The sequence below is a fragment of the Schistocerca gregaria genome, chromosome 1 (genome assembly GCF_023897955.1).
Source record: "Schistocerca gregaria isolate iqSchGreg1 chromosome 1, iqSchGreg1.2, whole genome shotgun sequence".
In the NCBI taxonomy this organism is placed as follows: domain Eukaryota; kingdom Metazoa; phylum Arthropoda; class Insecta; order Orthoptera; family Acrididae; genus Schistocerca; species Schistocerca gregaria.
This window is the reverse complement of record NC_064920.1, coordinates 197,611,675-197,624,253: the sequence shown is the minus strand read 5'-3', so window position 1 is coordinate 197,624,253 and position 12,579 is coordinate 197,611,675. Positions and strand designations below refer to the sequence as shown.

The 12,579-nt window shown below is 45.1% G+C and overlaps 2 protein-coding genes across 5 annotated transcripts in view; one reads left to right on the top strand and one right to left on the bottom strand.

The window, feature by feature from the left end:
* Positions 1 to 12,579, bottom strand: part of LOC126336610 (organic cation transporter protein-like) — a 366,616-nt gene that overhangs the window by 283,643 nt on the left and 70,394 nt on the right. The gene's annotated exons all lie outside the window — the stretch shown is intronic.
* LOC126336638 (organic cation transporter protein-like) overlaps positions 1,692 to 12,579 on the top strand; it is a 186,911-nt gene continuing 176,023 nt past the window's right edge. Inside the window, exon 1 of the mRNA XM_050000553.1 lies at positions 1,692 to 1,787. The gene's annotated coding sequence lies outside the window, so the exon portion shown is untranslated. The remainder of the gene's footprint in view (positions 1,788 to 12,579) is intronic.

The following is a 12,579-nucleotide window of genomic DNA, read 5'->3' as shown; positions in this document are numbered from 1 at the left end:
AGCACGTATTTTGTATTTTCTGACTGAGAATCCAAATACCAGTTTTCGTAGTTCTAACTTCAGAATGCCCTTAATAGCAGAATACATTCCAAAAGCCTTGCATCCCCTATTGCACTCCCTTAGGAGTGGATTTCAGATAATCTATTCTTAAACGATGATCCAGAACCTCTCCAAACTTCAAGTTTTTATCCTTAGCGGTTAGGATTGGGCGGTGATGAGTCAGTCAATCAGTCTGACCCAGTTCTACACCCTTAGGGGTTGAATTCTAAAAACAGTGGCATGGGTATGGTTCATATGGCTCTGAGTACTATGGGACTTAACAACTGATGTCATCAGTCCCTCAGAACTTTAAGAACTACTTAAACCTAACTAACCTAAGGACATCACACACATTCATGCCCGAGGCAGGATTCGAACCTGCGACCGTAGCAGTCGCACGGCGCCACACTGACGCACCTAGAACCGCTTGGCCACACCGGCCGGCATGGGTATATTTTATGTCTAACAGAGAAGTCAAATACAAAATTTTCATAGATTTAGCTTGAGACGTGCTTGCACTAAGAAATATATCCATAGAAACTTCCATCTCACGTTTCACCTCATAGGGATTGAAACACGTATTTCTTTTGTTTCTAACTGAGAAGCCCAATAAAGATTTTCATAGAGTTAACTTTAAAAATGCTTTCATAATAAAATATTTTCATAAAAAATCTCGTCCCCTAGTTCACCCCCTTGGTGGTTTAATTTCCAAAAACACTGAATCACGTAACTGTTTATTTCTAACTGAGAAGTCAAATACCAATCTTCATAGTTGTAGCTTTAAAAATACTTTAGTAATTCTTTAATAATGATATATTTTTGATAAATCTTTCACCCACTATCTCATCCCCTTAGGGCTAAATTTCCAAAATTGCTGAAACACGTATTTCATTATTTCTGACCGAGAAACGACATACCAATTTTCGTAGGTCTAGATCCAAAATTGCCTTAATAGCAACATTTTTCAAAAAATCCTTATGGTTGGAATGTCGAAAAATCAATTTCAAATTTCTGTCTTTAGTGGTTGGAGCTGGGCGATGATGAGTAAGTCAGTTAGTCAGTCAAGGCAGTGCCTTTTAAACTGTATGTAAACACGGAACTGGGAATGCAGTCTCTCGGCCGTTCTGAAGTACTGAATATGGGAGCTCTACACCTAGCAAAAAAGTATACTGACTTACACACATCCACTGACTTGTGCGATGTTGAATGTTCATCTAATTTCATTAAAAATTATCGAATCTTTCGAGAAAGCCATAGAGTAGCATAAATGCGACCCCTATTCCTGATTTTTAACCTAGTGTCATGAATGACACACTTGATACAGTTACATAGTCAGCTGACAATACTTCCGTCAAAAAATCGCTCCATAATGCTAAAACTGGCTCGGATGAGAAACTCGTCTTCATGTAACATGTACATCAGATGCGCAGATCTCTCTCCCACTTCTTTTTATCGGGCACTGAGATCTTAACTGCTGATGAAGAGCTGCTTGGGGAAGAGACAAAAGAGACGTAGTGCCGCAGCTACCGTTGCTTCCTCTCACTGGTATTTGTAATGTCGCAAGAACGGTAGTGGCATGGAGTACCGTTCAGAACGCAGCCAAGGGTCACTTTGCGTCGTCATATCTGCTGTCGTTTGCGGCACCCCACCACATCAGTTGCGCTTTGCCGACAGCGGTCTCCAATCCCCGTGGAATCCAGCGCCTCGAGGATTAAGACTTCGGCTTCGCTGGAACGCGCTAAACGCAGGTTAGTCGCGTCCTACAATACTTACCGTCAGTCTCCTTCCGATAGCTATGCACTAAAAGACGGAGCGCGTAAACGAGGAATCAGATTATGCGACTATCTGCAGCCAAGTGTATCCTGTCCTTTCCGGCAGATTAAAACTGTGTGCCGGACCGGGGCTCGAACCCTGAAGCTCGCCTTTCGCGGGTAATGCTATCAACGAATGAGCCGTCCAGGTGCGAGACACGGTCCGTATAACAGCTCACGCTGTGAATTCAGCTAAATGTTTAGGGATTACAGACATGAGTGACTTAAACTGGAACGAACATATAGATAACCGAAGACTGCAAGCCGGCCAGTGTGGCCGAGCGGTTCTAGGCGCTTCAGTCCGGAACCGCGCGACTGCTACGGCCGCAGGTTCGAATCCTGCCTCGGGCATGGATGTGTGTGATGTCCTTAGGTTGGTTAGGTTTAAGTAGTTATAAGTTCTAGGGGACTGATGACCTCAGAAGTTAAGTCCCATAGTGCTCAGAGCCATTTGAACTATTTTTGAAGACTGCAATTTATTGGCAGAACACTTAGAAAAGTCAACAGCACTACTAAAGGGACTGTCTACAGTAGAATTGTCCGTCCTCCTCTGAAGTAGTGTTGCTCGGTATGGGATCCGCGTCAGATAAAGTTGACGGAGGGCATTGAAAAAGCTCAGACAAGTGTAGCTCGTTTTGTATTTTCGCGCAATAGGGGAAAGAGTGTAGAGATGATCGTGATTTGATGTGGCAATTATTAGAAGAAATCCGTTTTTTGTTGCGGCAGCATCCTCTAGTGAAATTTGACTCATCAATTTTCTCCAGTGAAGGCGAAAATATTTTGTTGGTAGACAACTGCATAAGGATAACGATCATCATAATAAGAGAACTCAGACCTCATACGGTAAGAGTTAAGTGCTCGTTTTTCCTCCGCGCTGTTCGAGAACGGAACGATAGAGGGGTAGTTTCAAGGTGGTTAGATAAACCCTCTGCCAGGCACTTAATTGTGAATAGGAAGGTAATCGTGTAACTAAAGATGTAGGGAGGTAAAAGTAAAGTTGTGAGGGTGGATGGTTGAATTTTAACTGGATGAACGGCAGCAAGAGCACTGACTGTCAAAGGCTAGGTTCCAGGTTCGATACCCGTTCTGGCACACAGTTTTAATCTGCCACGAAGTTCCAAAGTACGTGATGTATGAGACATGTTTGTCACGTAACTGTAAAAGTATTAAGCAGTAGGTACTAACTTTTGTACCACGGTCGATTTATGCTTACTAGGTAAATATACAGCATTGCAAATATCAAATATAGGGCGTCCCAAACCGTTGCAGTCAAACGGTAGGTGTAATGAGTTTGAAAAATCTCTCTTGTTCAACTCTCCATATCAGTGGCTCCAAACCTATTACCTGTAACTACAATCGAACAATGGCTAGTACCACCCCCCCCTCTCCCCACCATCAACAACATTGTCGCCTAACTGGACTTAAGAAAGAAAAGCAATTTTCTTTTAATGCTTTAATTTTTTAAAAGATGGAAGATAAATGATATTTAGTTTTCGTAGGTGTTTTAGTAAGCCCCGAAATAATGAGGCAATGAGGTCCCATACTCCGAGGAGCGTAGGGAACGATGCGAGAGACCTGCACCGCCGCTTAGGCAAGGTCCTAGCGCACCTAGAACCGCTTGGCCACACCGGCCGGCATGGGTATATTTTATGGGTATATTTATGTCATATCGAGGCAGGGAAAATCCCAGACACCGCCGGGAATCGGACCCGGGACCCAGTGCGCGGGCAGCGAGAATGCTACCGCAAGACCACGAGCTGCGGACAATGAGACAATGGACACAGCTTAGTTGTAACATCATTTTATTTGCATTTATAGAAGGATGAAGTAATTCTCAGTGCATCGCGAGTGTTACCTACAACAGAGAAAGCTAATTACCCACAGTGAGGGTAGATACTTATTACAAAACGTGCTTCCTCTGCACCACTGGTTTCCCTAGTGACATTTGCTTCACTCACACCCTGCAACTCGGTTTTAAAATCAACCAAGTCAAAGGGTGTACACTACGACAACTGCTTTTGAAACTGTACCACACAAGCGGCTAGTAGTGAAATTGCATGCCTATCGTCTCAGTTACGTGACTGGATTTGTGATTTCCTGTCAGAGAGGTCACAGTTCGTAGTAACTGACGGAAATTCATCGAGTAAAACAGAAGTGATTTATGGTGTTCCCCAAGGTAGTGTTATAGGCCCTTTGCTGTTCCTTATCTATATAAACGATTTTGGAGACAATCTAAGCAGCTGTCTTCGGTTGTTTGCAGATGACGCTGTCGTTTATCGACTAATAAAGTCATCATAAGATCAAAACAAACTGCAAAACGATTTAGAAAAGATATCTGAATGGTGCGAAAAGTGGTAGTTGACCCTAAATAACGAAAGTGTGAGGTCATCCACATGAGTGCTTAACGGAACTCGTTAAACTTACACGATAAATCAATCTAATCTATAAGCCGTAAATTCAACTAAATACCTAGGTATTATAATTACGAACAACGTAAATTGGAAGGAACACATAGAAAATGTTGTGGGGAAGGTTAACCAAAGACACTTAGAAAATCTAACAGACCTTCTATGGAGACTGCCTACGCTACGTTTGTCCGTCCTCTGCGCGGTGTGGGATCCTTACCAGATAGGGCTGACGGAGTACATCGAATAAGTTCAAAGAAAGGCAGCACGTTTTGTATTATCGCGAAATGGGAAAGAGTGTCACAGAAACGGTACAGGATTCAGGCTGGGCATCATCGTTTTCCGTTGCGACGGAATCTTCTCAAGAAATTTCAATCACCAACTTTCTTCTCCGAATGTGAATATATTTTGTTGACACCGACCAACATAGGGAGGAACGATCACCACGATAAAATAAGGGAAATCAGTGCTCGTACGGTGATTGGGAATAATAGAGAATTGTGAAGATGGTTCGATGAACCCTCTGCCATAAACTTAAATGTGATTTGCAGAGTATCGATGTAGATGCTTGCGCATCACTAGATGCCTGGGCTCCTTACTTCTGAATGGTCGAAATTTCCAATGCTTTGCGTCTGATCGCTGTGCAGAAGCCATTACATAATTACTGCTGTGTTGTGATCTCAGTCAGATCGTTTATCGTACCGAAGTGAATAATGAAGCAGTTCCTGGCCCATTGTAGGAACTACATACAACTCGGAAAAGGCATTTTCATCAGATATTTAAGCACATATGTATCAATTTTCCTGTCACTGACGGTTGATACAAATTGTGTGTGCAGTAAGTGGACTATGTGAGGAACACGGAAGATCGTGTTCATACATTCGTCTCACAAGCGTTAACTCTCACCACATTGTCTACACGTTAATGCTAGTATTTGAAATAAACATGTAATTATTGGTAACATGTGTAATCAATATTACAGTTTTACGGAATACTGATGACAATAATAATGATCTTTAGAAAATAGTTCAATTTCGAGATCCAAACATAACTGTACCTTTTTTTTTGTCCCTTAGAAAATTTTATTTTATCACTCGGGGGGTGGAGGGTGGGGGGAAATCACTGCTCTATATCTACAGACTTGTGAAGCGAAAAACTACTGGTCAAAAACAACGGCGATTCGATGTTCACTGTATAAGGCAACGTGTACGCATTATGTGTCTTTTTACGTTCTCTTCTTTCAAGCGTAATGATAAAGAAGGAGTTATTATTTTATTGCTTCGGTTAACTTACATTTGAACTGGTAGGATGTGGAAATGTATGGAATAAAACGACGCCATTATCCCTATTGTAAGATATTATGAATATAACTGAATAATACGTAGAAAAAACACTGACGGAAAAAAATCCCAACCTCAACAAGGAGTTGTGCGACGTAAACGAAAGTTGTCAGACGTGTTTCTACATGTCCAGATTTCCCGCAGGCAACGCCACTATGGGGATGCAAATCAGCTTTGCTTTAAATAACCGACGTAACTGTTGCGAGCGTTCGTTACTTTTGAGGTTGGACGTGGTGAGTAGATGTTAGTTAATAATACCTTTATGCCTAACCAAACCATTATCAGTACCTCACTGAGAGCGAATTAGGTCGTGTAATAGTGTTTCGAGAAGTTGTATGTTCCTTCTGCGATACTGCTGAAAGACTTGCCAGAATGTAGCCACAGTACATGACTGCCGATTTATGGTCGCAAGAAGACCGGGTTCGCCGGCCGCCGTGACCGAGCGGTTCTAGGCGCTTCAGTCTGGAACCGCGCGACCGCTACGGTCGCAGTTTCGAATCGTGCCTCGGGCAAGGATGTGTGTGATGTCCTTAGGTTAGTTAGGTTTAAGTAGTTCTAAGTCATAGAGAACTGATGACCTGAGATGTTAAGTCCCATAGTACTCAGAGCCATTTGAACCATTTGAAGACCGGGTTCTGGACCGCTACGTGGCCCTACCGAGATGACTATGGCGCACCTGCAGCAGCAATGTGCACAGTAGTTGGCACCACTGTGACACAACTAACTGTTACAAATCTGATAGTTCAAGGACCGCTCCGACTCAGACGCATTCCACCGACCCCTAACCACCACGATTCGACTTCAGTGATGTCAAGCGAGTGCTCATTGGAGTGCAGAATCGAGGTCTGTTGCGCGATGAAAACTGGTTCTGCCTCGGTGCGATTGATGGCAGTGTGTTCATTAGAAGGAGGCCAGTTGAGGGCTTGCAGGCAACCTGTCTCCGTGCCAGACACACTGCACCTACATCTGGAGGTGTGGCCTGGAGTGAGATGTCATATGACAGCAGCAGAACTTTCGTGGTCACCCGAGCACCCTGACTGCAAATTTGTCCGCCAGTCTGGTGATTCTGACATTCATGAAAGCATTCCAGGGGTGTTTTCCAACATGATAACGTTCCTCCGCGTACCACTGTTGTAACCCTGCATGCTCCACAGAGTGTCGGCATGTTGCCTTGGCCTGCACGGTCGCCAGATCTGCCTGCAATCGGGCACATATGGGGCATCATCGGACGACAACTACAGCCTCATCCACAAAGAACATTAAACCGTCGTTGGACTGACCGACGAAGAGCAACAGGCATCGAACTTCAATGCACAAACTAACTTCTGGCCCCTGTACAACATAACGCATACATGTTTACATGCCTGCACTCAACGTTCTGACGGTTACAACGGTCATTAATGTATCAGCAATTCATATTTGCAATGGTTTAGTTTATACTTCCGTTGACACATGATATTGCAATGTTAATCATTTAAATGTGTTATCTAGACGAATGTATTCCCGAAAGTCCGTTATTCTACATCAATTACTGTCTGGTGTTGTGATTTGTTATCCGTCAGAGTAAATTCCAGAGTCATCTGGAAATTATGGGGGAGGCTGCATCCAAAACTTATCTCTTCTCATTTCATCTAAAGCTACGGCAGTTTCAGGAATACTCGTTATGGAGGTTGAAGGAGACTGAGCCGATAGCGGCGAGCCTACACACGGTCGAGAACATTGATTCACATATCGTAACAGATCACTTCGCCTCATATCCCCGGAGCGCATGCTTACTACATGACTGCTCAAACCCATTCCAAACCATTTTAACTTGATCTTAGTAAATAAAATCAATACTACGTTCTTAAGATTGGTGAAGCATGTATAGAATTTGCAATACTAGAGTTTATGTGCATAGATGCTGAGAAATCAGTACCCAGAACAACCACCTCAAGCCGTAATAACGGCCTTGATACGCCTGGGCATTGAGTCAAACAGAGCTTGGATTGCCTGTAGACGTACAGCTGCCCATGCAGCTTCAACACGATACCACAGATCATCAAGAGTAGTGACTGGCGTATTGTAACGAGCCACCATTGACCAGACATTTTCAATTGGTGAGACATCTGGAGAATGTGCTGACCAGGGCAGCAGTCGAACATTTTCTGTATCCAAAAAGGCCCGTACAGGACCTGCATCATGCGATCGTGCATTATCCTGCTGAAATGTAGGGTTTCGTAGGGATCGAATGAAGGGTAGAGCCAAGGGTTGTAACACATCTTAAATGTAACGTCCACTGTTCAAAACGCCGTCAATGCGAACAAGAAGTGACCGATACGTGTAAGCAGTGGCACCCCATACCATCACGCCGGGTTATACGCTTCCAATGTGCGTTCAGCGCGATGTCGCCAAATACGGAGGCGACCATCATGATGCTGTAAACAGAACCTGGATTCATCCGAAAAAATGACGTTTTGTCATTCGTGCACCCAGGCTCGTCGTTGAGTACACCATCGCAGGCGCTCCTGTCTGTGATGCAGCGTCAAGGGTAACCGCAGCCATGGTCTCCGGGCTGATAGTCCATGCTGCTGCAAACGTCGTCGAACTGTTCGTGCAGATGGTTGTTGTCTTACAAACGTCCCCATCTGTTGACTCAGGGATCGAGACATGGCTGCACGATCTGTTACAGCCATGCGGATAAGATGCCTTTCATCTCGACTGCTAGCGATACGAGGCCGTTGGGATCCAGCACGTCGTTCCGTATTACCCTCCTGAACCAACCGATTCTATATTCTGCTAACAGTCATTGGATCACGACCAACGCGAGCAGCAATGTCGCTATACCATAAACCGCAATCGGGATAGGCTACAATCCGACCTTTATCAAAGTCGGAAACGTGATAGTACGCATTTCGCCTCCTTACACGAGGCATCACAACAACGTTTCACCAGGCAACGCAGGTCAACTGCTGTTTGTGTATGAGAAATCGATTGGAAACTTTCCTCGTGTCAGCACGTTGTAGGTGTCGCCACCGGCGCCAGCCTTGTGTGAATTCTCTGGAAAGCTAATTATTTGCATATCACAGCATCTTCTTCCTGTCATTCGCGTCTGTAGCACGTCATCTTCGTGGTGTAACAATTTTAATGGCCAGTAGTGTATAAACCTAATCAACACTTAACTTTTACATGAAAGGGGTAGTATTACACGAAATACTAAAGTATTTTGAGATGAGGAGCCAGAGGCCAAAAAGGATTACTTCAAAGTACGTGGGCTTGAATGAACAAAACGTGTGAGGTAGCAGTCTTTGAACACCAGTGTTACATAATACATAACGGCCTGCCATTTCGAAGCTGATATGTCTGTTGCAGGATACCAGAGAATGTTCTAAGTTTAAAACTGTGGCGCTTCTGGGGGAAAACAAGTTTTTTCAAAGAATCATCTTGGATTCAGGAAAACAACTCGCATCAAACACAGATTGCTCGTATACGGAAGGTTGCGAACAACAGATGCAGGTGAAAAGGTGGGTTCCGTCTTCGTAGATTTCGGGAAGACGTGCCACGCTGAACTTGATTGTGTACTGCTAATCGAGACAGAATCATGCAATCTTCGCAAATATGTGACTGTTCGAGGAATATTTGACTAACAGAAACCAGGACATTACACTGGATGGCGAATGTTCTAAATTCATACAAGCTGTTTGTCTGGTACTATCAGCAGAAGTGTAATTGCTCGCGGGTTGTGTACAGGAAAGTATCGTCGTTGAACGATCGTAAGGAAATGAACGAGGACTCTGACCAAATTTTCCCCTGGCGTGTTTAATGGCAGCTACCTGTAAATGTGGGTAAATGCTATATAATGCCCATAAAAACAGAAAGAAGCCGATAGTGCATGGTTACAAGATTACTGGTGAACGTCTTGAGCACGAGAATCATATTCGCATTTGCGAATATGCCTGAACGTTGGTTGCACTGTGCTCTTGTGAAAATCAAAATATGTGCTGCGTCGAGACTGTCGCTTTACGCGAGTTGTGGCCTTTACCGCCTCGACCATCCGATCTGACTCCCCGGACCGATGCAAACTTCCACATGTCATCGGTTTCGTCTACATCTCATACTCGCACTGATACTGTGAATGCCGTACAGGAAGAGAAATGTGTTTTAAGTCGACACCAGTTAATGGAAATGAAATACTAAATTTCAGTGTCTGTGTTGTTCTAATTTACTCTGAAATGTCCTGTAGTTTATAGTCTGTGTTGTTGTAATTTATTCTGCAATGTCCTACAATTTAGTATTCCGTGCCTAATAACTGGGTTTCGACTTAAAACATAGTCTCTTCCTGTGCAGGATCCACAGTATCAGTACGATTACGGGATGTAGACTAAAGCGATGTCATGTGGAAGTTTGGATCGGCCCGGGCAGCCTGATCGGGTGGCCGAGGCAGTGAAGGCGACAGCTCTCGTCAGGCAAAAGATCTGGGTTCGGTTCTCGACCCAGCAGACATTTTTGTAACCAATGCATAGTGCAGCCAAAGTCCAGCCATATTCGCAAATGCGAATATGATTCTCTTATTTCATACGGCTGTCGATCGCTGCAACGCATGTCTTAAGTACAGTGAAAGATGCATTAGAACAACACAGGCACTGCAATTTAGTACACCTTGAGTGTGTTACATCCTAGACCTATTGAACAACAGTAGCAAGAAGTAATACGACATAAGAGCATCGCATAAAATCGGCTATAGGGAAGGTGAATTCTAGACTTAAATTTGTAAGGCGGGATCTGGGAAGGTACAGTGCTTCTGTAAAGGATATCGCAGTTGCGTGCAAGATGGTAGTGCGACCAATTCTAGAGTATTGTTTCAGTGTTTAGAGCTCTTATCAAGCAGGCATGACAAAGGACATATAGCTGATTCCGAAAAAGGTCGGTATAGCTTATACGAAAGTGGAACGTAAATGGTTCGACAATTTAAACGGGAATCTTTGGAAGAAAGGATACGTAGTTAATGCAAAACGCTCTGTGGTTCTCGTTGTCACGCCCACTACATTTCATAGTCTCGCATCCGGTACGCAAAACGTACGGGTCCTGGGCCAGTAGGCAGTCTCAAAAACAGTAGCTGAGCGCTGTTGCATCATGCAAGTACTTCGTTGTGTAAATTTATCGTCTGAGTCCATACACAAGATATTACAGCCCTCTGGAGAAACTGACAAGCTCATTGATTTTTTTCTTTTTTCAGAAGAAAAATTTATGTCTGATACATTTAGGACTAACACATTAATATGAATTTAAGCTGTGATGCCTTACAGCAAATCACTAAGTACACCGATATGACGGTCAAATGTCAATATACACTCCTGGAAATTGAAATAAGAACACCGTGAATTCATTGTCCCAGGAAGGGGAAACTTTATTGACACATTGCTGGGGTCAGATACATCACATGATCACACTGACAGAACCACAGGCACATAGACACAGGCAACAGAGCATGCACAATGTCGGCACTAGTACAGTGTATATCCACCTTTCGCAGCAATGCAGGCTGCTATTCTCCCATGGAGACGATCGTAGAGATGCTGGATGTAGCCCTGTGGAACGGCTTGCCATGCCATTTCCACCTGGCGCCTCAGTTGGACCAGCGTTCGTGCTGGACGTGCAGACTGCGTGAGACGACGCTTCATCCAGTCCCAAACATGCTCAATGGGGGACAGATCCGCAGATCTTGCTGGCCAGGGTAGTTGACTTACACCTTCTAGAGCACGTTGGGTGGCACGGGATACATGCGGACGTGCATTGTCCTCTTGGAACAGCAAGTTCCCTTGCCGGTCTAGGAATGGTAGAACGATGGGTTCGATGACGGTTTGGATGTACCGTGCACTATTCAGTGTCCCCTCGACGAGCGCCAGAGGTGTACGGCCAGTGTAGGAGATCGCTCCCCACACCATGATGCCGGGTGTTGGCCCTGTGTGCCTTGGTCGTATGCAGTCCTGATTGTGGCGCTCACCTGCACGGTGCCAAACACGCATACGACCATCATTGGCACCAAGGCAGAAGCGACTCTCATCGCTGAAGACGACACGTCTCCATTCGTCCCTCCATTCACGCCTGTCGCGACACCACTGAAGGCGGGCAGCACGATGTTGGGGCGTGAGCGGAAGACGGCCCAACGGTGTGCGGGAGCGTAGCCCAGCTTCATGGAGACGGTTGCGAATGGTCCTCGCCGATACCCCAGGAGCAACAGTGTCCCTAATTTGCTGGGAAGTGGTGGTGCGGTCCCCTACGGCACTGCGTAGGATCCTACGGTCTTGGCGTGCATCCGTGCGTCGCTGCGGTCCGGTCCCAGGTCGACGGGCACGTGCACCTTCCGCCGACCACTGGCGACAACATCGATGTACTGTGGAGACCTCACGCCCCACGTGTTGAGCAATTCGGCGGTACGTCCACCCGGCCTCCCGCATGCCCACTATACGCCCTCGCTCAAAGTCCGTCAACTGCACATACGGTTCACGTCCACGCTGTCGCGGCATGCTACCAGTGTTAAAGACTGCGATGGAGCTCCGTATGCCACGGCAAACTGGCTGACACTGACGGCGGCGGTGCACAAATGCTGCGCAGCTAGCGCCATTCGACGGCCAACACCGCGGTTCCTGGTGTGTCCGCTGTGCCGTGCGTGTGATCATTGCTTGTACAGCCCTCTCGCAGTGTCCGGAGCAAGTATGGTGGGTCTGACACACCGGTGTCAATGTGTTCTTTTTTACGTTTCCAGGAGTGTATATTTATTGATGTGTATGGCTACTGTAAATTTGTACGCTTCTGACTAGAGAATAAAATAAATAAGTAAGTACACCGTATTAAAGAAGCTGTTGAGTCAGCGAGTGTGGGTTGTTGGAAAAAAAAAGAAAAAAGAAATTTCAACAAATTCTTAGCAAAAATCTGTGATTAGACTTTTAAATGAGGGCAAGCAATATTATTACTGACAAAAAAACTTTTCGTGGAGGCAATGTT